General features: G+C 37.4%; 1 protein-coding gene across 4 annotated transcripts in view; it reads left to right on the top strand.

Moving 5' to 3' along the window:
• FBXO4 (F-box protein 4) overlaps positions 1-27822 on the top strand; it is a 435787-nt gene that overhangs the window by 401143 nt on the left and 6822 nt on the right. For all 4 annotated transcript variants that reach the window (XR_014261758.1, XR_014261759.1, XR_014261760.1 and 1 more), the window contains 2 exons: positions 1786-6479; positions 16978-19979. The gene's annotated coding sequence lies outside the window, so the exon portion shown is untranslated. The remainder of the gene's footprint in view (positions 1-1785; positions 6480-16977; positions 19980-27822) is intronic.

Below are 27822 nucleotides of genomic sequence, written 5' to 3'. Positions count from 1 at the left end.
TGACCTAAGAAAACATTAGTACGATTTATGTCAGAAAATGTTTTGCCCATGTTCTCTTCTAGGAATTTTATGGTAACATGTCTTATATTTAAGTCTTTAAGCCATTTTGGGTTTATTTTTGATACGCAAAATATAATGAGAAAATAGTCAAATCATGCCACTACAGAAAGTCATCAAATCACAAAAGAAGATAGCAAAAGAAGAACAAAGGAACTACAAAAAACTCAGAAAACAGTAAGATGGTATTAGTAAGTCCTTACCTATAAATAATTACTTTAAATGTATGATCACTGAAATATTATTTAAAGTAGCCAAATATGGAAACAACCTAAGTGTCCACTGATAGATCAATGGATAAAGAAGTTCTTTTTGATTTAAGGTCATGGAGATATTTTCCTACACCCTCTCCCCAATATGGTTTCATATCATGAAACCCATAAATGTTTTAGTATATATCTCCAAAAAAATAAGGAATCTTAAAAAAGATAAATCCACAATACCATTATCAAGGCTAAAAGGGTAAAAATAACTCATTAATATTATCAAGTAAAGCAGCAGCTTATTTCTGAGTAGAAATGATTAGGACTGAATGTGGTAATGGTCTTAAGAAAAGAACTAATGAGCTGTGGGAGTTCAGGGAAGGGGTGTGGGTAGTTTCCAGCATTAAAGAACAACTTACCCAGGGGAAAGGATTATGTTTAGGGCATCTCACAACTGTTTGTTTTCAGCTTTTCTCGGAAAAGTGGTTCTGAAATAGTACACAGGGGGAAGTCCCTCTTCTACATCGAATACTTGTGGATATTGTGTTCTTTCCCTTAGTAAGTAGGAAATAACAGAGAGAGGGATTCAGTTAACAGCAAGGAAGTTGTACATTTACAATTTAGACAAATTCTGAGCATTCAAAGCCAAATTCTAATAATTCCAATATGGAGCTTATCTTCATATTCATCTTCCCAGTTGAAAGTATTCTCTTTCCCCTGGTTTAAAATCTTATCTCTAGCCATTGAGGGTATCTTTAAATTGCTTGCTTGAGACAAGGCTGTCTGGAATCATGTATTACCAAACTATACCAAACATTTTCCCGTGCCTTCCAGTCTCCCTAGTGTTTCCGAAAGATTTATTCAGCTCAGGTCTAGCACTAAAATTTAATATCTAAAGATAGGTGAGAGGATGTTTTTCTTTATATAACTTTCACCTTTTAGGAAGTCAGAATGCATGAGGTTAGAAAGCAAAATTTTAAAAAAAACAGATAAAAAACCTATTCCAGTACATAATGATAGTATTGGATTATAACCTATAGATAAAATATTCATGAATCCATATTGATATAAATAATCAAATAAGTAAATAAATGGGGTAGAAGGGAGAGCTCTTCCTTGCAACAGAATCCCAATGAATAAACATAAAAGGAATGATATAAATAGAAAATCACCTTTAGGTGATCACCCTAATAATACTTTTTGCAAAGAAAACCATTGATAGATGTTAAAATTGTTGAGTGACATATAATGACAAATAGAATATTTGCAGAGTCTCAAAGTATCTCACTGTATATTACTTAATTACAAAGGGAAAAAGAGTAACTTTACAGTGGGGAACCATGGCAGGATTCTGGTTAACCAAGGTTAGCATCATCGATAATAAAATATACTAGCATCATAAACTCTCAACATGATGTTCCTAGAAGGGACAACCAACATTTCTATGGTATTCTTATTCAAAATACGTAACTTTAAAGAGGGACAGTTTTCAACATACTGACCAATACATCTCAAAATTGTCAAGGTTATGAAAGACAAGGAAATACTGAGGAACTATCACAGATTGGAGGAGACCAAGGGCACATGACAGCTAAATGCAACAAGAAATCCTGGATTGGATCCTGAAATAGCAAAAGGACAGCAGTGAGAAAACTGGGAAATCCGAATAAGGTCTGTAGATTAAATGCATCATTGTGCCAATATTAGTTTTCTGGTTTTGATAATTGTATCATAGTTATGTAAGATGTTAACATTGGGAAAAACTCAATGGGAAATTTTTGTGCTATGTTTGCAACTTTTCTTTAAATCTAAAATTGTTTCAAAATAAAAAGTTAAACATTAAGGGGAAAAAAAAAAACTCTTCCAACAGTACACAAGTATATCCTGGCTTGGGTGAATCCATTTACAAACATCTTACCCTTTGGATGGCTGGGCTGGGCTGGGCCATATTAGAACAGAGGAAATTTTTTTTTTTAAATTAACATCTTTATTGGAGTATAATTGCTGTACAATGTTGTGTTAGTTTCTGCTGTATAACAAAGTGAATCAGCTATCTGTATACATATATCTGCACATGCCCTCCCTCTCATGTCTCCCTCCCATGTCTCCCTCCCATCCTCCTTATCCCACTCCTCTAGGTGGTCACAAAGCACTGAGCTGATCTCCCTGTGCCATGCAGCTGCTTCCCACTAACTATCTATTTTACATTTCATAGTGTATATATGTCAGTGCCACTTTCTCACTTCTTCCCAACTTACCCTTCCCCCTCCCAGTGTCCTCAAGTCCATTCTCTGCGTCTGCATCTTTATTCTTGTCCTGCTCCTAGGTTCATCAGAACCTTTTTTTTTTTTTTAGATTCCATACATATGTGTTAGTATATGTTATTTTTTTGCTCTTTCTTACTTCACTCTGTATGACAGACTCTAGGTCCATCCACCTCACTACAAATAACTCAATTTCATTTCTTTTTATGGCTGAGTAATATTCCATTGTATATACGTGCCACATCTTCTTTATCCCTTCATCTGTTGATGGACACCTAGGTTGTTTCCATGTCCTGGCTATTGTAAATAGTGCTGCAATGAACATTGTGGTACATGACTCTTTTTGAATTATGGTTTTCTCAGGGTATATGCCCAGTAGTGGGATTGCTGGGTCATATGGTAATTCTATTTTTAGTTTTTTTGAGGAACCTCCATACTGTTCTCCATAGTGGCTGTATCAATTTACATTCCCACCAAGAGTACAAGAGGGTTCCCTTTTCTCCACATCCTCTCCAGCATTTATTGTTTGTAGATTTTTTGATGATGGCCATACTGGCTGGTGTGAGATGATACCTCATTGTAGTTTTGATTTGCATTTCTCTAATTATTAGTGATGTTGAGCATCCTTTCATGTGTTTGTTGGCAATCAGTATATCTTCTTTGGAGAAATGTCTATTTAGATCTTCTATTTTTGGACTGGGTTGTTTGTTTTTTTGATATTGAGCTGCATGAGCTGCTTGTATATTTTGGAGATTAATCCTTTGTCAGTTGCTTCATTTGCAAATATTTTCTCCCATTCTGAGGGTTGTCTTTTCATCTTGTTTATGGTTTCCTTTGCTGTGCAAAAGCTTTTAAGTTTCATTAGGTCCCATTTGTTTTTTGTTTTTTTTTATTTCCATTTCTCTAGGAGGTGGGTCAAAAGGATCTTTCTGTGATTTATGTCATAGAGTAGAACAGAGGAAATTTGCTCTGCAGAGCAAGGCATTTTCTTGGAGATCTCTAACTCACTAAATGCTGTGAAGCCTTCAGAACAAACAGCAGAATAGTAAATGTTGGGAAATGTTTCTTTTATGCTCCATGCAGGGTTTAGAGCACCTCTGGGAGTAGTTTTTGTTTTTTCTCGAATAGTTGGAGACATAAGGAGCCATTCTTAGGCATGACTGTGGACTAGAGGAAGCCTTCTATGCCATAGGCAGACGTTCTGGTGCCTGACTCTTTTGTTTTCTTTTTTCTTTTTTTAAAATTTTTATTGGAGTACAGTTGATTTACAATGTTGTGTTAGTTTCAGGTATACAGCAGAGTGAATCACTTATACATATACATATGTCCACTCTTTTTTTTTTTTTTTCAGATTCTTTCCCCATATAGGCCATTACAGAGTATTGAGTAGAGTTCTCTGTGCTATACAGCAGCTTCTTCTTAGTTATCTATCTTAACCTTGAGCATCTTGATCATCCCTTACTCTTCCCTCCATCCTACTCTTAATACACTCCCTAGACACTAACCTCTGAAGTAAAAGTAAAGCAAGCACAAGTCAGAAAAAAATCTCATAAAACATGCACACAGGAGTGTACGCATGTGTGTCTATAGTTTAGGCAGTTCTAATGCCATCAAATATCCAAACTTCTACTTCTCCATCCACAGGGGAGCAGCAAAACTGTAGTCATGTAAGTTTGTACCTGCTGCTGTAGCGTCTCCCTTTCTGCCCCTTTTCTCTTTAAATGGCATACCACTCATCACCATTTCCATTTTACACAACTAGCTCTTCCCTGCTTTGCTTTCACATCCATTTCTAAAGAAGAAAGAGATCCAATAGCTTAATTATATTGACAGAATGTCTGTCACACTAATATAATGTTCCTTTCCTTTCATGGACACCCTGAATATTTTAAGGGCTTAGGAAATTACACTTCAGGCCAGAAATGATGCTAAGCCTTACCCTGACCCCCCTGAGCAGGAAATGCTCCTGGCCCCACCAATATCTTGAGGTAGGGGCAGGACTTTCAGGTCGACTGCCTTGGAATGAGACCTCTGACTTAGAAAGTTCATGAGGAAGTCTCCCAACAAAGCTCCGTGCCACCCTGAACCCTCACAGCCATGGTGGAGTCTGGGAGACAGTTTGATCTGCCTCTGTGTACTGTCCAATTTAGATGTGTGAATCATCCAAAGAAAGCCCTATATACTCACCCCCAGCTGCTTTCAGCCTTGTTCACTAGTGCTGTCTCTGGTGATGGCATATGTGGAAACAATATCAGGAGATCCCCCTATCTTACTAATTGATAAAAAGATATTTGAGAACAAAGACTGAGATTGCTATGACTACTGATTTTTTAATAGTTCAATCTTTATCGTGTGTTTCTGACCTCCCTACTCTTCTTCCCCCTACCACTGTTGTTACAATAGTATGATTAATCTACAGTCCTTATTAGAATTTCACCAGTTATCCCATTACTGTCCTTTTCCTATTCCAGAATCCAATCCAGGATCCACACTGGATGTAGTTATCATGTCTCCTTGGCCTCCTCCTATCTCCAAATACCTTTGGGTGCTTTCTTTCCTTCGACCCCAGCAAGATTGTAATTTACAAAGCTGAGTTTCATTGACTCTTAGTGTGGCATGGACCAGTGGAGTCTATACAACAAGCTGCCATGCTGCAGGTGAACATGGAGCTGTCATGCAGGACTGCTTTGCTTCTCGAACATCTCCACTTTGCCTAATAGGAGAGCTCTGAAATCAAGGAGGTCTGGGGACTTAGACCAAAATTTCAAGCTATAAGCACAAGGTAGTTTTGAAGTCTCATGATTAATCTTTAAAGTTTTCAGGAATTTTATATTTTACTCAAAATTCTGCATATTTATTTTTAATTCAGAAAGAATTCTTCCTTAAATTTTATAACAAAATTAACATGCCAGGAAGTTGTACCATGTTTATTCCCTGACTTGAAATGTTCATTGTTAATCCCTGCATACTTCAGTCTGAGAAGCTCAAACAGCGTCATTTTACCATTTCAGAAGTCTGACTGGATTGCACAAGCCATCACAACTAAATGCTGGTGTCCAGCCGCCACCTACAGCACTGTCCCTATAGGCGAATGTCTTCCAAGTTGCAAACAACAGACTTACAAATTTTGGCTCACAATCTACTTATAAGTTGGGAACTGTTTGTTCTAATACAATATCCTTGCCACAGGGTATGTCATCACAACAAATGTTTCTTTTAATTTCTGTGAAAACGTACCACTTCTTCAAGTTATATGTTGATTTTTTTTTCCTCTAGATATCAAATGGCCTTCAAGCAGAGTTTCCCAGTATGACTATCTAGTTGGGAAAACAGTCTGACAACAACAAAAAGAAGATACATGAAAAAGTAAGATTGAACAGAACTCATTTATAAGCAAGGGCCTTTGATTCTGTACTCTGTCCTTCAGCTTCAGAATTCAATTTTCCTACTCAATTTTCTGCTGTTCAAATGATGCAGTCATTTTGTTGCTTGGATATAGATGGTAGGCTCCAGCTCTGAAAGCAACAAAGTTGGTGAAAATCTTACAGGAAGCCAAGCTCTTCTTTGTCTTTTGTCAAGGCCCTTTGTAGTTTCAAAATGATCAAAAGCCAGTGCAGGTGAAAAGCAAACACTGCGGTGAGTGAAGCAAAGGGCAAGCCCTGGAAATCTTATTCTCCTTGGAAGACAGGTTTTACTGAAGGGAGAGTTGGGGGGTGGGTATTGTACCCTGAGGTCACTGGAGTTGAATTTTGAACTTCCCAGACCCATTTTAGAATTGGGTCAATGCTGTTATTGGTTCTTGGCTACGGGAAACTTCTGTCAGAGGGGATATATTTTCTTCCCCTTAAATGATTTTTTTTTTCTAATCCTGCTGCTTCCCCTCCTTCAGGTATCATGCTTGAGGAGAGTGACATCATCTATGTGGCAGTGCTTTCCGGGTTCCTTACAGATGGAGGTAATTGCAGATGGAAAACATACCACAGGAGGAGACTACCGGTGACCATGAGAATTTAAAAGCTGGCATGCGTAGATCATAATGCTCTCTGAAAATCTGACTTCCTGAGTAACTTTCAGTTCTTTCAAGATGGAATGTTCTCTGTCTTCACTTATGATTTGGGATAATTGGATGCCTTAAGGGAGCCTTGAGAGTATTGTATTGAAAGAGCCTCGCCTGTGTGCGTGACTCATGCCAAAATAGAAGTAGATTAAACTTCACGTCACTGGCATCAAATTCCTAGCCTCTGAGAGTTTATCTTTTATATTAGGGGTCTGCAAACTACAGCCCTCCAGCCAGATCTGGCCCATGGCCTTGTGCGTTTTTTTGTTGTTATTCAGCCTACCAGTTAAGAATTTTTTAAATACTTTTAAATGGTTGTGGAAAAACAAAAATATTTTGTGACACATGAAACTTACTTGAAATTCAGATTTAAGTGTACATGAATATAATTTTATTGGAAACACACCCATGCCCATTCATTTATGTATGGCTTTTGGCTGCTTTCGTGTAACAACTTCAGAGTTGAGTAGTTGCAATAGAAACCATGTGGCCTGCAAAGCTTAAAATGTTAACTATTTGGCCCCTTTTGGGAAAACTTTGTCAACCCTTGTTCCATATCCACTGAGAATTCGCTTTTGCTCAGTGATGTGCAGCAAGAAGGTGGGCATGTCTGGGGCAGGGGACACACATAAGGGAGTGGGGGGCAGGCCAGGGGAAGCATGAGGAGCTTTAGAAGACATGCTTGCCAGTGTCACCAGCTGTCTGCAGCTAAAGCTGCTCTTTGCTTTGCTCTAAAGAGTTGTATGCATATTTTTAATAAAAGGAACAAAGATCCCAGTAAAAGTTGGATAAATTAGGATACAGAAAAGGAAATAGCTGTCTCTGTACCATAGTCACGCATTTTTCTCTATCTCTGACTCTTACTCTCTGCCTCACTATCTTTTGTGGTTCCTCTTGAAATGAGAATTGTAAGAGGAGGAAGAGGAAGAGAGACAGAAAGAGAGAAAGAATTTTAGATGAAAGCAGAGGACTCAGGTAATTGAGTAGAGGACAAAGGAGCCATCAAAGTGAGAACGGTAGAGATAAAGATTATGGAGTAGTGAGAAGGGCCTTACAAAAAAGTTCTGAGCCATGGATGGTGCCATCCTCTATTCCTGCTACAAATTAAGCTTTCTAAGAGGAGGCCATAGAGACTTTATTAATTGACTGATTGACTGGAATAAAGATCAAGAAAATAAGGATGTAGAAAGAGGGTGGAAGTGAGACGTGGCATCAAAAATTAATTTTGCTAGCAGTTTTTTTTCTTAACTTGTTGCCATTGGACTCTAGATTCAAATAAAAGCTTGTACATGAACCTACTATATAGATGACATAAAGATGGACCAGCAGGGACTTAAGCTGGCCTGACCTCCAGCCACGCACACTCCTCTCCCTTCATCGGGGATTTCCACAGGGATTTCACGGCGCGTGCGCGCGTGTGCTCTCTCGCTCCCAAGAATAATCGCCACTTTCTCATTTGGGGGTGGGGGAGGGGTCATTCTGACGTTATGGGAGTCATTTTGAATCTAATTAACAGGAAGAGGGAGGACATGAACGTGCGTTTGCAGCCTTTGTCCACACTGGACTTGTATAACTGCCATAAAGTGGTTTGCAGTTTGGTAATCACACAGATAAATTCACAGCTCACACATTTTTAAACTATGTTGTAATTCTCCCATGAAACCCAAAAACACTAAGGAAAGGGTTAGCTTATGATGCATATGAAGCAGACGTAGGTTTGTTTCATTTGGTGTTGGGCAACTTTTTAGGGCATCAGACACCTAGAAGAAGAGGACCATTAATCCCTAATTTTAAAATAACAGCATTAGCAGCACAGGGACTACCACGCCCTGGAGTGAACAGGACTCTTTGTAACCTTAATCCATGGCAGATTTAGATTTACAAAGGCATTTGCCATTTGTGTTGAACAAGTCAGTGTGAACAATTAAGGATCAATTTGTTGACAAATGTGCCAAGATAACAACTGGTCTTCCTTTTAAGAGTTTTCCATCCTTTTTCATTCTGTGGCACACAGGTCAACTTGTTAGAAGACCAGAAGACATGGGGTTTTCTGCACCCTCCTTGCCATTTACTTGTTCAGACCACACAAACCAACCACATTAGAAAACACACACAAATGTGCCAAGAACTCCTGCCTCTCTCTCCATCACATTTGTAGCCACCTTTTCCTAATGGAGCATGGAATTCCATAACCTCAGGGAACATCGGGACTACTTCAAAACACTCCCAAATGTTCTAGAAAATGGATTTGGACCTCGCTTATTATTTTGCCTTGAGAAATGCATTACCAACATTTGTGCTCAAAGAGGTTGTTCTACTACCCTGAAACATTGCCTTGGAAATAAATGTACAGTGAGGAGCAGACAACTGAAGCCCTCTACCCCTCCAGCCTCACCTCTTCCCTGTGGTTAAAGGAAGCATTATACTTCCCATCAGCTCTACACCAAAATCAACAGGAAGAAAAACGTTAAGCACAGAATATGAATTATCTACTATTTACATAAAGAAGACTCTCCTAAGGGTCCCATTAACATTTAATGTATTTCAAAAGACAACCACATGACTTCCGGGTAGGCAAGTATCTAAATCAACAGATGTTCAAGTTAACATAGGGAATCACAGCCTCATGCTGAAAGTAGGACCTCTATAATTCAGCTCCAGTGTGAGCTAAAATCATGGAGTACACAGAAAGCTCTCCTAAATAATTCAGTCAGGATGATCATTAATGACTTGTAGGGCTTATGGTCTCTGAATAACAGTTCTTTGTGAAAGGCAGGAGTTGGAGGGAAATGTTATTACTCTTGCATAGGTGGTTAAACTTGAACAAAAATATAAGAAGTAATATCAGCATCAAATGACTGTTTTTCTTGTGCAGAAACTCTTATCAAAATCAAAATCTTACTTTGGAGCAGTAATAAATCTGCTCCTGATTTGCTCTGCCTGGAGTTTGAGCAGTTATCAGATGATTATGCCTCAAATAGATTTTCAGGGTTCCACTTCCCTGTACCAAACAGCAAAGGGATATTTCATGCTCCACTACTTAACTGAGCATCCTGTTCCTATATGAAAGCTTAAAAAGGTCAGAGAAATTTAGAAAGATTAAATGCATTATGACTCTGGAAATAAATTGTTAGGGCAGAGAAATGCTTGAAAACCTCATGACTCTTTTGCAGTAATGTCTAGTTTAGAGGTTGTATGGGGTAGGAGAGTTGTGTTTGAGGAGGAAGAGTTGAATGTGGAGGAAGGAAGAAAGCCATAATGTACAGAGTTAAATGATGGTGGGTTATTACTTGACAGTAAGTTTGAAATGGTTCCAAAGAATAGTAAATGAAAAGGCTAATGTGGGAAAGGTTTGACATTATTAGTGAACATGATGACTGATGGGAGGCTTCCTCCAGGAGGACCTAGACAATACACTGGCTTTAAAAGCAGACCTGAGTGTTGCACAGATGAAGGGAGCTCAAGCTTAAAGAGGGCTTTACAATTTTCAGTAATAACTAGGCAGAAAGACTCATAATCCACAGGACAATGGTATTTTTGTAGACTGTAGGAGGACAGCAACTCACAGTGCTGTAGCAAGGTAGAAAATGCAGAAAGAGGCTAAGCAAAGTGCAGAAGGCAACGAATTCAAATTCAAAGTAATCACAACTCCAGTAGCTGTATGTTGCTCTCTGGTAATGTCTCCAATAGTCAACTGATAGTCAAGTTTTTATGGAATATAAACCATAGACCCACTACAGAGCAAGGTGCTGTGAGACAAAAGCCCAAGGGTTTAAGGTCTAGCTCAGAACACAGAGCCATTTAATGAACCAAAATGTATATAATAATATATCAGATCATGCGTATGTGATACTAATAATTTGAAGTTCAGAATAAATATAATAAAGTGTCAATTATTGCTATAGACAGAAAATGGGCTGAGTTCACCAGGGAAGGCTTTAAGAGAAGTAATTTAGGAAAGATTTCTCAAGAATGGATGCAGTGGTTCAATACCCCCTCCTTTAATTTTGATTTTGAAACATAATGGTCTTCATTTCTGTTGCCCACATTGTAATAAAAGCCTAACCTAATGGTGTGACTCTAAGAATGGGAACTGCAGACAGAGGATAAGGATGTAAGCTTTGTGAGGCTGTGAGATAAATATTTCACTTGGATGCAATTTGCAATTTTTATGCATATAGCTTTCCTGAGAGTGTGATTGAAATTAGAAAATCTAGAAGAGAGAGGGAGAGGTCTATTCTCAGAGAACAAAAAAATTCTAAAATTCTTTTTGTACAGAAAGAATACTGCAGCTTCTTAACCCCTGAATGTCATACATTTTGAATATGTATGACAAAAAGATTAAACATTAATAATGTACAGTGAAAATTAATTTTATAAATGTATTTATTACCTCAAATTCTAGTTTTCTTAGTTTAACTGAAGTCATATTTAATAAAAAGAAAAAAATTTTAATGAAGAAAAATGGAGCACCTGATGGTAGTTTGCAAAAGATGGAAAGGAGATTATGATGATAACTTTGGTAATGTTCTAGAAATTATTTTTAATAGACTTGATTTTTTAAAGACTTTATTATTTTAGAACAGTTTTAAGTTCACACAAAATTGAGGAGAAGGTACAGAGATTTCCCATATGTCCTTGCCCTACACCTGCAGAGCCTCCCCACTATCAACATCCCCCACTGGAGCAGCACGTTTGTTACAATTGATGAACCTACATCGATACATCATAATTCCCCAAAGTCCATAGTTTACCTTAGGGTTGTCTTTTGGTGTCGCACAGTCTATGGATTTGGACAAATGTATAATGACACATATCTATCATTATAGTACCATACAGAGTATTTTCCTGCCCTAAAAATCCTCCGTGCTTCACCTATTCACCCTCCTCTCCTCCAACCCCTGATAACCACTGATCTTTTTACTGCCTCCATTGTTTTCCCTTTTCTAGGATGTCATATAGTTGGAAATCATACAGTATATAGCTTTATCAGATTGGCTTCTTTTACTTAATAATATGCGTTTAAGATTCTTCCATGTCTTTTTAGTACTTAATAGCTCATTTTTTTCAGTAGACTGTGGTGAGTAATAAAATACTGTCACCAGGCAAAATCCTGCAAAACCCACTTCAGGCAGAAAAAGAAAAAAAGATAGCCTTAATTACCAGAGCTCAGACACAGTCCAGCGTTAGCAATACAGAATGGATCTACAGTTGAGTCAGTCAGAAGCATCAGCTTTCAATGCAGTAAAAAGAGTCAAATAACAAGTCAAACAAGCTGGCTGATCCCAAGTCCACAGGTGAGGTGACAGACAACATGAAAGAGGAGTGAAGGAATAGAAATGGCAGGCAGATCCTAATACCCTCTCTGCTAGGAGACCTCACAACTTCTCTGTTGCTTTCATCACTACACCTTCAAGAGATGGCTTTCATAAGTTCTTCTGCTTTCATTCTGTCCACTGTTCAAATCTTATAATGCCACCTTATCTGTTCCTCTTGTACAATTATCCTGCAACAAAAGAATCACATTCAGGGCATTGGTGGCCGGAACAACTGGTAGAAGACTCCTGTTAAATCCAAGTCTTCCTTGCTCTCCTCTTGACTTTTACAGTAAATGTCCAAACAACTGTCAATACCTCCTATGTGGTTTGTAGAAGTCACGCATGGCTGTCCTTCCTATGGATCTGCCTATAGGTTAACGTATCTGTTCTCTTAAGTCATGACTTCTACTTATATCTCTCAGAGACAAGCTTTTCCTGTCTCATGGCCACCATCTTACATAGATCACTAGGGTAGAGGCCATTAATAACAGGAACTATTTTCTTATTTAAATTTTCATGACAAACATCTAACTGCCCAGAACATAGTAAGTTCTAGATGCCAAATACATGTTTCTTGACTGATTGAATGACGTTTTCTTCAGTTACTTTAGCTTTAAAGAAATCAGTTTTCAGTGACTTTCTTCTCCAGCTCCATTAACAGCCTTCGCACTGAAATAATTAGCTATTGCCTTGGGTCTTGGGAAGGAGAAACAACTTCCAGACCCTGGCTATTAATTTAGGAGGATTCATATTAGATACAGAATTAGTGTCATGCTTGATTCAGCCTTTCATGTCTTGAAACATGCCTCAGGCCACATCTGAATGCACCGAAATGCAGCAGGAATTCTAGAGCTGTGGTGAATCTTGGTCATGGCCATCAGCAGAGGAGAACACACAAAGTACATAATCTCATGCTAGACACTGTGAGGGTGAACAGAGCAGGAAGAAAGCCACGTGAAGCCCTTGAAATGTCTATACTCATAGGGATAAGCCAGACATGCAAACATATCGAAAGTTCGAGCAAGGTTTTGAGCTCCCCAAAAGTTTGATAATCAACTGATCTTACTTCTATAACTTAATAGGGACAACTATGCAAGTAATAAAGGACCAGTGTCTACAGTTGTCCCTACATTTTCCCCTAATATGTTCCCAATCCCTATTCACCTATCCACCTTAAATCATTTTAATTTGTACCATCACCCAACGCACACACATACATACACACTTGCCCCAATTGCCCAACTATATACTAATCTATCTTGACTAAAGTGTGAAAAAACTTATTTTCTTCTAATTTAGTCAAACTAATGTGAAAGTTTTTAAAAGAAAACTTTATGGGAAAAGAACTAAGAGAACACAAAACAAAACAAAGAGTGTAGAAACAGATGAATTTCACAGAAACATATGTATACGAGCCAAATTTAACTCAGTTTAGTACATTTAACAGGTTAGATTGGCTGGCCCCAATTTCCTTCACTTCATGAGGAGGGAATCCTTCCAGCACCGACCATATTTGCACATCAATAGTAATTTCCATGACTAGGCCTCACTCAGTGATGCAGGCACCCCCGTCAATGCTCCCTCCAGAAGATGATTTGCAATGGCTGCATGTCCTCCCATCAAAAACAAAACAAAAAAAAAACAAAACAAAAACACTGAAAACAAAACAAAAATAAAGTACACATTTTTGTAACTCCATTCACCACCAAACTTCTTGAAAAACAAAGCTAAACTCACTGCCTTCCCTCCATTTGACCCCCTGCCAGTCATCTTTATCCCACTGCACTTTGCCTCCTGCCTCTAGCACTTCTCTAGAGCTGTTCCCAGAAGGTCTGAAGCAACCTCCTGATTGCCAAACCCAATTCCCAGTTCTCTAGACTTGTTGTTTGACCCTGTTGGCCAACTCTTCATTCTTGGACCTCTTTTCCCTCGGTTTCTGTAATCCTTCTGGTTAAAATCCTACCAGATAATGTTTGTGTTTGTTAGTTTCAAAATTGACTTGAAATGGCTGATAAATAATATGAGTTTCTATTACATGCTCTCTTTCTACCACTCTGGCCATTCTCTTTGTTTCTTTCTCTGTCTCTCTTTCTGCCTGTCTCTCTCCCTGGTAGTAACTTTGTGTTTACCTATTTCTTAGATGTAGTTATTTATTCTGCCTTTATCTGCATCAGTTCCCCACTTCTCCCACAAAATTTCTTCTACTTCTATAGCTCCAACTGTCACTTAATGAGCAGAAGCCTTCTTAACTGACCTCATAAACTCTTTATTCTTGCTCCTGTTTCCCACTGTCTGCTGTCTACTGCTACATTCCCTGGTGGGCTTTACCCTTGGCCTGGAGGGGTAAATGGAGAGGGCAGTCTACACACCCCTTTTGCAGCCACAGGTCTTTGCATTTTAAAAGTTTACTGACTCTTTAATGCATACTTTGAATTATACCACTTTTATCTCCTCAGTCAGTATTCATCAGTCCTTCCTATAAACCATCCTGACCCTGCATTACCCTTGTCTTGTAAGATCTCTCATAGTATGTCATGCAAATTACTAGATTATAAACTCTCTGAGGATGGAAATCAATCTTGAGTACTTGTATTTGCTTAGTACAGTGCCTTGCATTAATTCATTCACAGGTTCACTTATTTTTAACAAGGAGTATTCATTGACCACCTATTCATGCTAGACACATTTTGGGCATTGGAAGTACAGTGGTGGGTAAGGCAGATACAGTCCCTACCCTCAAGAGACTAGTTCAAGAAAACAGCCATATAAAGGAAACAGGCTAATTGCAGAGAGTAGCAAGTACTATGAAGAAAAGAACGTAATGAGATAGAGACTGCTGGGGCTAACTTTATACATGAAATTCAGGAAGGCTTTCTGACATCTGAGCTGAGATCTAAATAAGAACAAGCAAGCCACACACACACACACACACAAATCCTGAGAAATAACATTCCAGATAAAGGGAATAACAAGATTAGAACAGAGAGGTAAGGAGGAGGGAGATTGTGTAGGACTGTGTAGTCCTTGAAAAGGATTTTGGATTTATTTTTAATTCAGTGGGAAAATATGAGGGTATTAATCAGAAAAGTGATGTGAATTCCAGTTTTAAAGTTCAGATTTATTTTTAATAAAAGGGGAAAATATAGGAGGATACAAATCAGAGAAGTGATGTGATCTGAATTCCAGTTCTGGTTACTATGTGAGGAGCAAACTGAAGAGTGGACATAGGAGATTAGGTAAGAGGTGACGCAGGAGCCCAGGTGAGGAACAATGGTGACTTGTATTAGTTTGGGACTTAGGAGATGGTGGAAATGGTTATATTTGTGATAGATTTTAGAGTTTGCTCTAACAGGATTTGAGTTAAACAAGATGGGGACTGAGAGAGTTATCACACAGTAGTTACTTAATAAAGGTTTGTTGATTGCCTCACGGCTGATGACTTCAGGTACTTCCAAGGTAAGTGATCTTCTAAGATCCTACAAGTATGGTTTAACAATACAAAAAAAAAAAAAGTTAGCCAGAACTATATATATAATTCCTACCAAGGGAAGAAGTGGTATTTCAATTCCAGCCTAAGTCCAAATGCCACAACCCCTACCCCCATTCGCACCACATATTTCTATATTTCTCAGGAAAATAATTAAGCATTTTTAAGTGGATTTAAAGGAAATGTAGAATGAAATCTGTGAATATGTATATGTAGAGCTATCTGCCTTTGTCTTTGGGCAGGTCTTTTTATGTTTCTAAGCACACAAAAGACCTCAGACTCTTTAAATGAATTGACAGTTTAACCTGAATCATTTAAAGGATCATTTGAAGATGATAAGAAGAAACTTTGCTTTGACCAGCTCATAAATGCACTTTTAGTAGTTCATTAAAGTTGTGAGAGTTTTCTCTACAAATGAACAATTTTTATATAAGTTATTTTAAGAATCTCCTAAATGGCTCCCAGCATGTCTGTTGTCGCAAGAATAAAATAAAAATGCTTAGAGGGAAAATTTTAGCGACTTCAAAAAACACTTAAATAAGAGTTCAATTTGTAGTAGTTTTCAAAGCTCACCAGGCCTACAAATATGCTTCTGGCCAAGTTTGCACTGACACTTCCTGCAGAACTAAGCATGCCTCTGCTCTCTTAGGCACCTTCAATTCCAATGATGTATATATGTATCTAAGTATGTATGTATGTATCTGTCTAATTGACTTTATGGAGTTTTTTAAAAAACAATTTTAGATTTACAAAAGAATTGCAAAATTTTACAGAATTTCTATATACCATTCCCCCAGTTTTCTCTAATGTTTACATTTTACATAACCATAGAATATTTATGAAAACTAAGGAATTAATCTTGGTATGATTAATTAATAAACAGAGCTAATTCAGATTTTACCAGTTTTTTTTTTTTCATTGACTCTCCTTTGTCTATACCGTGGGATCCTAAATTATACTTAAATCAGCAAAACTCCAGCCCCACAGGCCAAATCTGGCCCGCTTTCTGGTTTTGTAAATAAAGTTTTTATTGGAATACAGCCATGATCATTTATTTCCTTATTATCGCTGTCTACTTTGACACTAAAATGGTGGTGATGAATAGATGTAACAAAGACTATATGGCCTACAAAGCCTAAAATATTTACTATCTGTGTCTTTACAAAAAAGTTTGCCCACCCCTGATTTAGATGTAATGTCTCTTGGTCTCCTCCAATCTATGACAGTTCCTTAGTCTTCTCTTATGTTGCATGACCTTGACACCTTTGAAGAGTACTGGTCAATTCTTTTGAAGAATATTCCTCAACTTGGGTTTGTCTAATGTTTCTTATAATTACCTTGAGGCTATGTATAATTGGGAAGGCTACCATAGGGGTGGTGTGCCCTTCTCAGGGTTTCATATCAGGGATCATGATAGCTATTAATACTGGGGATGTTAACCTCGATCATCTGGCTAAGGTGGTAACTTACAACATAGTAATTTTCCTTTGTAATTACTAAATATTTTGAAAGAGATATTTTGAGATTATACAAAAAACCTGGGTTTTTTTTTTTTACTTAATAAGAATTTTATTTTGATCTCATTTTATAGGTTGAAGAATGCCTCATCTGATAGAAAACAAATGGTTAAAAGTGAAACACACTTGGATATTACTGCTGATCTCAGAAAGAAACTCCATGGGGCTAAGAAAGAAAAATTAGAAATAACAACTAAGCACAATGCAGAGGTAGAATTTATTCTCTTCTCAAATAATGTTTAAAGTAGGGTTTGATTATTTTAGATTCATTTCATATTAGAAAATCCTTGTTTTAACATTTATCGCTATAACATTCTTGTGTTTAAAAAGGGAATTATAATAAAACAGATGGTTTTTAAAATACAGTGGAATTGTATAGGAGTATTAAATTAGAAATTTAATCAACTATTATGCTTTTTGGTATGTTGTCTTAATTTTATTTTAATTAGTGTTATACTTGATCAGAAGTGTTAATTGATGAATGCATTTGGTGACTAAGGGATTTGTAAATTAGACATTTTGGACAAAAATCCTATTTTGATTAAACTTTAGCCAATAGACTTAAGCAAGCATAATGGACTTGCCGACAGCAATTCTTAGTATGATATTCTAATGGTGATTTTTTTATTTCCTTCATTCCTTTTACATATATTGATTGTACTTCTTCTGTAAGGAAGAGTTGTCACTTCTAGGTCATTTATATATATATATATATATATATATATATATATATATATATATATATATATATATATATATTAGTATGAACTCATGGATATTTATTTTATTTTATTTATTTTATTCTTTGGGTTATAATTTTTTTTTTACTCAAGCTGTTCTAAATTTGGCCATTGGGAACTTTTTTAGAATTCTAAAACTGTGCCATTTTGATATGCCGCAATTCTTTTGCGTGTGTGTGTGTGTGTGTGTGCGCGCTTCCTTTATTTCAGACACCACAAGATGCTCAAGCTAATCTTGTGTTTCTCCTGACTCAGTCCTGAACTAAACCAGTTTTCCAAGGAGTTCTGGTTGCTTTTATTGGAGAATGACAGTTAGAAAATAAGTTCTGGGTGTTAGCTGTGCTCATTGCTACTGGGATATCACTATTCTAGCCACTCTCAGTGGATAAAGCTAGTATATTAACTCATTTATTTATTTACTTATTTATCTGTATACATATTTTAAAACAAACATGAGTCCATTTTGATGCCTCTGACACCAATCCACCTGTATAGGGTTTATTCTACTTTCTTCCTCTCCTGATTTGTAACTTCTTTCTCTGAAAGTGAGAAACCTGGCTCTTATTATCTATAACATATACACTTAATTATCAGCTGTAGTATAAAAAAAAAGTAGTTTCAGAATTCCCACCCATATCCTTGTGAGAAATAAATTTTCCACCTATAGTGAAATGTTTGTATACACTTATCTTTAGACTTACAGTGTTCAGTCAAAACACTGTTCCCCAAAATTATTTCAGTCAGCTCCTTTCCTTCCATCTCTTTCTTTTGGTTTTGTGACTTATCTGTTGTATTTTGTTGGTTAGAAGCAAGTCACAGGGCTTCCCTGGTGGCGCAGTGGTTGGGAATCTGCCTGCCAGTGCAGGGGACATGGGTTCAAGCCCTGGTCCGGGAAGATTCCACATGCCCCAGAGCAACTAAGCCTGGGTGCCACAACTACTGAGCCTGTGCTCTAGAGCCTGTGAGCCACAACTATGGAGCCCATGAGCCACAACTACTGCAGCCTGCACACCTAGAGCCCTGCTCCACAACAAGAGAAGCCAGGACAATGAGAAGCCCACGCACTGCAACGAAGAGTAGCCCCTGCTCGCCTCAACTAGAGAAAGCGCACGCACAGCAATAAAGACCCAACACAGCCAAATATAAAAACAAATAAATAAATTAATTAAAAAAAGAAAAAAAAAAAAGAAGCAAGTCACAGTTCCCACCCTCCAGGGAATAAGACGCCCAAGGACAGAGTGTTTCTTGTGGATTCCTCTAGTTTCCATCCAAACACTTAGAACTAATAGCTCCACAGATTTTATTATTAGGTCATGCTTGTGTTTCATTGGTTAATCTTTTTTTTAGAAATTTATTCAGCTTGATAATAGAAAATCAAAATGACTGCACTGTAGCACGGACATCCAGTCATTTCAACTCTTTTGACAACTGAGGCATTTCCCTAGACAGTTGCCTTGACTCAGCTAAAACTGACTCAGGCACTTCCATGCAGACAAAGCCCAGGAGGCCATAAGTGTCCTCCTAGAGCAGAAAAACTCTGCTTAGGTCTTTCCTTTAATATCAGTTCCTTCTCAGGTCAAACCGAGAGAAAATAGAAGGCAGGTGTTCTAAGAACAATGGTCTGATTTTTATGCAGCTTACATTTTTTTCCTGGGCCACATTTGCTTCACTTAGGTATTGGATACATGAACTAAAACTAATTTTTTGTAGTCATAATATATAAGCTAGGACCATGATGAAGTTGAATATGCATACTTTCCACATTATACTTTAGGATACATGTGGCTGTCCCTAAATTTGTTTGTCTCTCCCAGTCCTTATGGGAAAACATATGCAAAGCATTTGGGGATTATTGCCAAGTAGAATTAGGACCCTGCTTGAATGAAATGAAGAACAAATCCCCTTAGAGAAGGCAATAGGCTCACCATGAACCGAGCAAACCAAGGAATCATGCCTTGCCTTGGGGTGGAACAGAAGAGGGAGGAGGTTTATTTGCCCATTAAACCTGAAGTAGGTTAAAATGATTTAGGGGAAGCTATTGAACATCAAGTCTGCCATTAGATAAAAAGCGTCACTGCTACAATTTGCTGCATAGAGACCTTGTAAGCGTAACTCTGAGAGGTCCACTCACTCACTGATCTCACACCAGGCCCGTGACCAACTCTGGGTTCAGCCCTGCACTTTGAAGGGTATGAAAGAAATGTAAGAGAAGACCCTGCCATCAAAGGATTTTGGAGACTCACCATCTACTTTCTTCATGGTCTGCCACCATATGGTGATAAGGAATAACGTTGATTAGAAGGCACAGCCTCTGTGAAAGACCAGCAGGGTTAACTGTAAGTAGAGTCTGAATCTTTGCATATCTTTAAAGTGGAATATACGTGGAAATTAAGGTAAGTCAGTGCTGCTTAGGACAGTCAAGATGGCTGAGGCAAAGGAAGAAAAGAAATACAGACAGACCCTTCGACTGCTGACAGTTTTTGAAGGTATATGAACCAAACAGCACATGAACCAAAAGAGCCCTAATGTTCTACTTTCAAGTAGGAGCAAATCTGGCACTGAAGTTGAGGCAAGCGAAAATTTCCTAAGATCAAACAGCTGAAAAAGTGGCACTGGAACGAGAGGCACTCTTTGAGTGTTTTTTAATGTATTTTCAGCTGTTTGAATTCTCGATTGGAATGAAAGACACAAGAGTGAAAAATCTTAGAGCTGCAAAAATGCTAAAAGGAGAAAGGAATAACCGACTGCTACCATCTTCGTCCTTAGCATTGCTCACATGGACTCCTACAAGAGCCAACTACCTGTACTGTCCATTTTCACTTTTGCAACAATTCACCCTTCATACAGCCTTCAAAACAGTCCTTTAAAAACGTACATTTCTCTCTGCTAACAAACTTTCAAATAGCTTTCCATTACACTTTAATGGCTTGTCTTCTTCATCTTCATCTAATTCCATGGCTGTCCTTTCTCACTATGCTCCAGTCACACTGGACTTTTTTATTCATTCCCAGAACACCAAAAGCTTTTTGCTTTACAATTCCTTCTGTGTGTACCGTTCTCTCTTCAGCTCTTCATACGTGCTCATCTTTTAGCTTAAGTGTTATTTCCAGAGGGAAGGTTTCCTTGCCCAGACTCTAAGTAGCCTCCTCAGGGTACTCTGTACCATAACACCCCATTTATTGACTCACAGAAAATATTCCAAATTGTAATTATTTAATTTACACATTTTTATATTACATTGTTATCTTTCTCCTCCATTAACCAATGGAGAGGTGCTGCCCAACAGAAGCTGTGATATTTGGTAGAGGAATGCAGCCTCTGTCCCCGCTGAGGCCTGGTAGAAAGGGAACAGGTTGAGTAAATACACCACCACCATCCCCCCACTCCTCATTCCTTCTGATCTTTTACTGGTTCCTTTTGACAGCCAGACCAGGGAGCAAGAGAAACTGGACAATGCAGTTTATAGAGGTTGGCTTTCTGAGACACATAGTAGGACAGAGAAAGGCTGAGAGACAAATGGAGCTGAGGGGCAAATGGAGACTACCCAGCACATAGATTGAAAATAGAACAAAGTGAGTTTAATGGGAATTCAAGAAGAAAAGTATAGAGCATACTGTGCAAAGTCTGTGATCAAAGAAACAACAGGAAAATAAAATATTTCCTGAACTGAAGAAAGATTTGAGTCTACAGATCAAAATACTCATCAAAGAACAGAAATGCAACGGCTTTAAAAAATGTGCTATCCAGATACCATCCCTTAAAACATTACTTAAAAATATGCTAGAGCTATCCAAGAGATGAAACTAAATAAAAAACTCAAGAATGAGGAAAATAAATGAACTGTGGGTAAACATTAAAATTCACAAGCCAGAGACTTTAAAAATATCAATAAGTCACTTTTAAATGTTCAAAAATTCCAATGCAAATATTAAAAATAAACTTGTAAAACATAAGAATCTTATCAAATAGATTCTCAATTTGAATAATAGATGATGTCAATAAAACTGAGAAATTGAGAGAGGAAGAAAAGAGGAAAATTATTTTATAAATGTGCCAATGGAAACCATTGCATTCTTACTATTCATAATCACAGAAAAATAGATCTAATTTTTCTAATAAAAATAATTCCAAAGAGTGTATCTTAGAAATCAATTGAATAAAAAGAAAAAACAAAACATAATCAAATACCAGAGTAAAAAATAACCTCTAAGAAGCATTAATGCAGAAAGACATACATAATCCTAAGCAAAACTGGGTTGACACTCTCTATTGAAAAACAAAGACTAAGTGATTTGTCAGATTCCATCTTATGGTCTTTGAAAAGAAAGGCTTAAAAGTGTAATGTAAAGATTTAAATTAAAAAGATATCTTTAGGTAAGTGTAAAAAAATAAGCAAAAAACAGCGACCATTTTATTATAAGAAACAACCTAGAATTCAAACCTAAAAGGACTGGATTAAGTGGAGAAAGGTCAACACTTTATATTGATTCAAGGTATCCCAAAGAAGAGATTATAATCATGAAACTTTGTGGAGCAAATGTCAGTTCATTGAAATATACAAAGAAGTGATTGGAAAAGAGAAGTCCTTGAAAAAATACTTTAGTGGGAGGCTTAAGCAGACCACTTTGAAATACAAAGAAAAAATGACATAGCTGATTTAAACAATATAAGTACTAAAGATGTTCTATAAATTAGATTAAATGCTGTAATTTGAGAATACATGTTAGAGTAAACATTATTTCCTAGTCAAAAAAAATTGACAATGTTAATACTAGTTAGCTAATATGAGTTTAGCTCCGTTTCAGGCCAGCCACCATGCCAAGGGTTTTTTGGTATCTATCATCTCATTTAATCCCCACAATAATACAATGAGATAGACATTATTAAACCTATTTAGGGAGGCAGGAACTGAAGCTTAAAGAATTTATCTAATCTGTGCCCCCAAAATCACTATTGTAGTGGGAAAAACAGAATTCTAACTCCAGCGTGTGTGACTCAGAGCTTCCTCCTAACCACTTTAATATACTGTCTCCCAGAATATTTCATTCTAATTAGAAGAAGCTGATCAGGGCTCTCTGAGCACAATGCAATAAAATTAGAAATTAAACTTCAATAAAAGATAGTTCTAAAAGCTCTCTTAATTAATCTTTGTTTGGGTCAAAAAGAAGCCCAGAACAAGCTAATGACTCTGAAAACACTACATTAAAATAGTATATGAGAAGTCCCCAATAAATTTATAGCCTTAAATTATTTTATTCTTAAAAACAAGAGAAAAAAATAAATGAATTATGCACTTAATTCCAGAATTTAGGAGGAGGAGGAGAAGCAGAAGGGGAGTGAAAAAAACATACCTAAGGACAGAAATTAATTAATTAGAAAATAGTTTTTTAAAGTGAGAGATAATTGATATGAAAATACAAGTGCTGCATACACACACACACAATGAAACAAAATTTTCAGGAAACTAAGTTTAAACTTACTGTGCGATACACTCTGATGTGTCCAGTTTCTTTAACAGCTTTGTTGAGGTATAATCGATAAATAATAAACTACGCATATTTAAAGTATACAGTTTAATAAGTTTTGAAATATGTGTACACTTGTGGAGCCATCAACACAATCAAGATAATGAAAATATCCAATATCATCAAAAGTTTTCTCATGTCCTTTTGTTATCCCTTCCTCTCACTGGTCATCCTTCCCCCCATCCACAGAAAACCACTGATATGCTTTCTGCCACAATAGATTAGTTTTCATTTTCTAAATTTTTCTAAACATGGAATCATGAAGTATGCACTTTTTGGCCTGGCTTCTTTCACTGCTTATGTAATCATTCTGAGAGTTATCTATGTTGTTGTAAGTGTCAGTAGTTCAGTCTTTTTGTTGTTAATATTCCACTGTATGGATATACCACAATTTGTGTATTCATTAACATGCTGGTATGGATTTGGGCTGTTTCCAGTTTGAGTCAATTACAAATAATGGATGACAGCTGGGAGGGGTATTGGAATCAAGAACAGTTTTTCTCCTTAATATACTAATTGTGACTATATGTCAGGAATGAGTCAGGAGAGAGCAAAAATTAATAGCAGGAGAGAAGGGAGACAGCAATGTCCTGAGTGAGACGACATGGAATCTTGTGCACAAGAAGGGAGTCTGGCTTTAGTAGGAGTGGAAAATTGATTGATCATGGCAGGTGTACGTGGACAGATGCTGGAAGGTGGGTAGGTGTGGTGACAGTGGTGGTGGAGGGTGGGTCTGTGGTAGCTTTCCTCTGGTTACTTCAATTTTCTTGGTGAACTAAGAAGCAAGGTCACAGGTAAAAGAGAGGATGGAGAAGAGGAGTTGGAGGTTTGAGAGGAGATGAGAGATATGAAATAATCATCTGAAATTGTATGCCCTGGTATATAATTAGTAAGTCATTCTGAATGGGCTCAGACGGGTAGGATAGTAGCAGTAGCAGAAAATTAAACAGCTACAAACTTAAGCATTATTCACCCAGAAAAATACGGGCATGCCTGAACTCATTGCTCACAAAACTCAAATCCTGCCAGTTCTCCTCTATGACTTAACATCAAGACACTGAGTTACACCTGTTCTCTGTGCTTCCCTTTCATTACAACACTTCACTTTGGGGTTGAGAAGTGTTGAGCCAATTTCCTTTTAGCCGCTTGCCATTTTGCTATTAGTTACTGTTTAACAAGAGCCATATCAGTCATGCGGCACCTCCAGGGACGGGGTGGATATGTGTGTTTCTGGCAAGATAGGAGCTTGTTTCTTCTGTTTCCTTTTAATTCTTTGTTTCAACCAGGGGGAAAAAAAAAAACCCCCGAAAACCTAGGTTTCTCTGCTTCATTTTGGTGATGGTGTATCAAAAGGAGACCATCCACATAAACTGAGATATCTCAGTTTTGTTTCATAGGCACATTTGCCAAATTAAAATCTGGGTTACTTCCCCTCATGGGTAAAAGAAAAGAAAATGATATTTTCAGGTCTGGCTTAGTGCATCCATAACAAGAAGGAGCAATGTTCTTAAAGAACATGAAAGCACCTCTATTCCAGCTGCCACTGTAGAGAAAATAAGAAGGAAAGACTGAGCTTTACAGAATTCATTTTGATCATTCAACATGTTTTCAATATGATGCTAAATTTGATTTTTAAAGAAATAATAAACATGCAATGGCAGGTCCATTGGGCAAAATTTTGGCTTGAACTTGAAGTGCATGTTAAGACAGGAATAACAGATGGGGAGAGAACACACGAGAAGAGAAATTTTATAAACTAAATCCTGGGCTCAGTGTTTTTGGGAACTCTCAGTGCTTTGACTATTTAAATATTAACTTCACTTTTCAATGTCCTATTTTTTGTCTGATAATAACAAGTGGGGGATGAGCAAGTTATTCAACAACATTCTATTATAGTCCAAAATGCCAGAAAATCCATTCAAGGCCTCCTGTAGTATACAACTATAGGAGTAAATGAATAAAACTGAAGGGACCTCTGAGGAGGAAATTGTATGATTGTATCGTAGTGCCACCTGGCCCATACAACAATACTCTGCTCACATGGCATCAATTTGCTAATGCAAACATGAAATTGTGTATTTTACATGGAAATTGTATATTTTCAACCTCAGGATAGGTATGAGATGCTGCACATAGGAGCACATAGGAGACTTTCCATTTGGATGATTCACTGAGTTTTGAATACTTTTGAAGTGACCATTTCTAGATCCAAATGCCTTTATCTCAGATATTATCATTGTTATAGATTGCTAGCATTATCAGACTAGAAACTTTAGGATGAGTGCAGCGGAGGAAATCAGAGACCTATCACCCAAATACTATTACTTGAATTAGAACTTATAATAAGGAACACTAATTTAAAGTTTGTAGGATATAAGCCTTTTTTTAAAGCTTTGGGTGAATTCAGTTGCATTTTTATATATAGTTTACAGCTATCAATTTGTTTTAAATTATGATGTCTTGGTTTTGAGATTTAATCATGGTTTTAAACTTAGATATACTCCCCAACAGGAGCACAGGACACCCATTCATCAAAGCTATAAACGACAATTTTCTTTTGTTGCCATATGTACTCTATTTTAAGGTAGAGGGAGTAATAGACATTTAAGAACGTTTCAGAAGACTTGGCATACCCGATCAGCATGTGCAGAGGCTTGCACCCTACACTGCATATAATTTTTTTCAGACTGTGTTTTGGTAGGAGCTTATCCAGATTAGCTATAGAGTAAAAGAATGTTACAGCAGGAAGGAACCCCAGAGAGGGTCTAGGGCTCGAGGCCAACTCACCCTGCTTGTTTTATAAATTCTCCAGGAGAAGTTAAAAGACTTGCCCAATGTTACATTAATGTGTAGCATGACCTCCATCTTCTATTATGTAGGACATTTAGGAAAGATGTACCATGTGTACGTAAAAGTGCAGACATGGGGTCAGACTAACGCACATTAAAATCCCTGCTAAACTGTTAGCTAGCTGTGTAACCTTGAGCAAATTACTCATCCTTTCTAAAACCCAGCTTCTGTATCTTAAATTAGAGATGATAAATAACATAACACATAGGGTTGTAATGTGAATTATGTGAGGTAATCAATTTAATAGGTCATTGCACATAGAAAATAATAACACAGGAAATATATAAATCCACTATGCTCAAATTCCTGATGGTATTGTAATACATAGTGAAAACAATCTGCTCTAAAGGGCTTAAAAATTAAATTTGACTGGAGTTTTATCAAGAAATTCTTCATACTATTTAAATTATATTCATGAATCTCACTAGTTGCACAGGGTATTATAATGAACCCAGGGCACTTATGCACCCAAAGTGCCTGTGTAAAACCAAGACACTTTGAAGGAGGTCTGGGTAAGTGAGAAAGTGGATGATCTTACTTACCCATCTGCAGGGAAAATGAACATATTACAGATACATACATACATGGCTGAAAAATGTAAGTAAACTCGTCCTCTTCATTTATCCTTTTTCATTAATTGAATCTGAATCTGATCATATTAAAATCAGATTTTGACATCCTCAAGGAATAAGTTATCATTTTAAGCAGAGACAAATGTGAGAAAAATTCTATATGATACTCTTATTCTTTAGAATCTGATGGATCCAGTGGGTTGATCTGCATGTAAGAACTCTGGACCTGATCATCAAACATATTTTTACAAAGTATAGCCAGTGAGATGCCAATCAACAGTGATGGCCAACTGGCATCAAAGTAACTCTTTTTGGCTGAAAAACAAATTGTACTTGGGTCAGAGAGAAAGCCAAGTCCGTGAAGTTTCTCTCACAGCATTGTAAACAGTAATAGCTCCACTGTTCAGATAAGGGGCATCTTGCTCAAGGCCTCCTTGTAAGTAAGTAATCTAAAACACATTCAGACAGCAATGACTCTTGTTGGAACAAGATTTTAAGCAGTGCCTAAAAGTTCTTTAAAAATATACTTAAAAGTTAAAGGGCTTCCCTGGTGGCGCAGTGGTTGAGAATCTGCCTGCTAATGCAGGGAACACGGGTTCGAGCCCTGGTCTGGGAGGATCCCACATGCCGCGGAGCGGCTGGGCCCGTGAGCTACAATTACTGAGCCTGCGTGTCTGGAGCCTCTGCTCCGCAACAAGAGAGGCCGCGATAGTGAGAGGCCCGCGCACAGCGATGAAGAGTGACCCCCACTTGCCACAACTAGTGAAAGCCCTCGCACAGAAACGAAGACCCAACATAGCCATAAATTAAAAATAAATAAATAAATAAAAATTTAAAAAAAAAAAATAAAAGTTTAAAAAAAAAAAAAAAAAAAAGTTAAAAGAACTTTTATCTCTATTGCAAATTGGGAGTCCACTTAATTCAAATGCTGTATCATCTCAAGTTATCTAAGAAGCTGAAGGCAAGATGGAATTAGATAGTTGAAGGATTTTTTGGAGGAGACACCTGTGAAAGATGTAGGGGAGAGGGAGCAGAATAGGCAAGGAAAGCATCAGACTGTGATGAAGGTCTAGCACCTGTGTAAAGAGAGAAGGAAGGAAGGATGATGATGTATTGAATAGGAAGAGCTTCAGACTATACTACAGCTCTGACACTGAGTCAATCAGGTCGATGGGGAGCCACAAAGTAGAGACTGCCCTTTAGAAGAGTCTGGTGTTGGGCAGAAATGGCCC

Source organism: Balaenoptera physalus, assembly GCF_965194825.1.
Source record: "Balaenoptera physalus genome assembly, chromosome: 3".
NCBI lineage: Eukaryota > Metazoa > Chordata > Mammalia > Artiodactyla > Balaenopteridae > Balaenoptera > Balaenoptera physalus.
The sequence above is the reverse complement of the archived record's forward strand: the minus strand, read 5'-3'. Positions and strand labels throughout refer to the sequence as shown.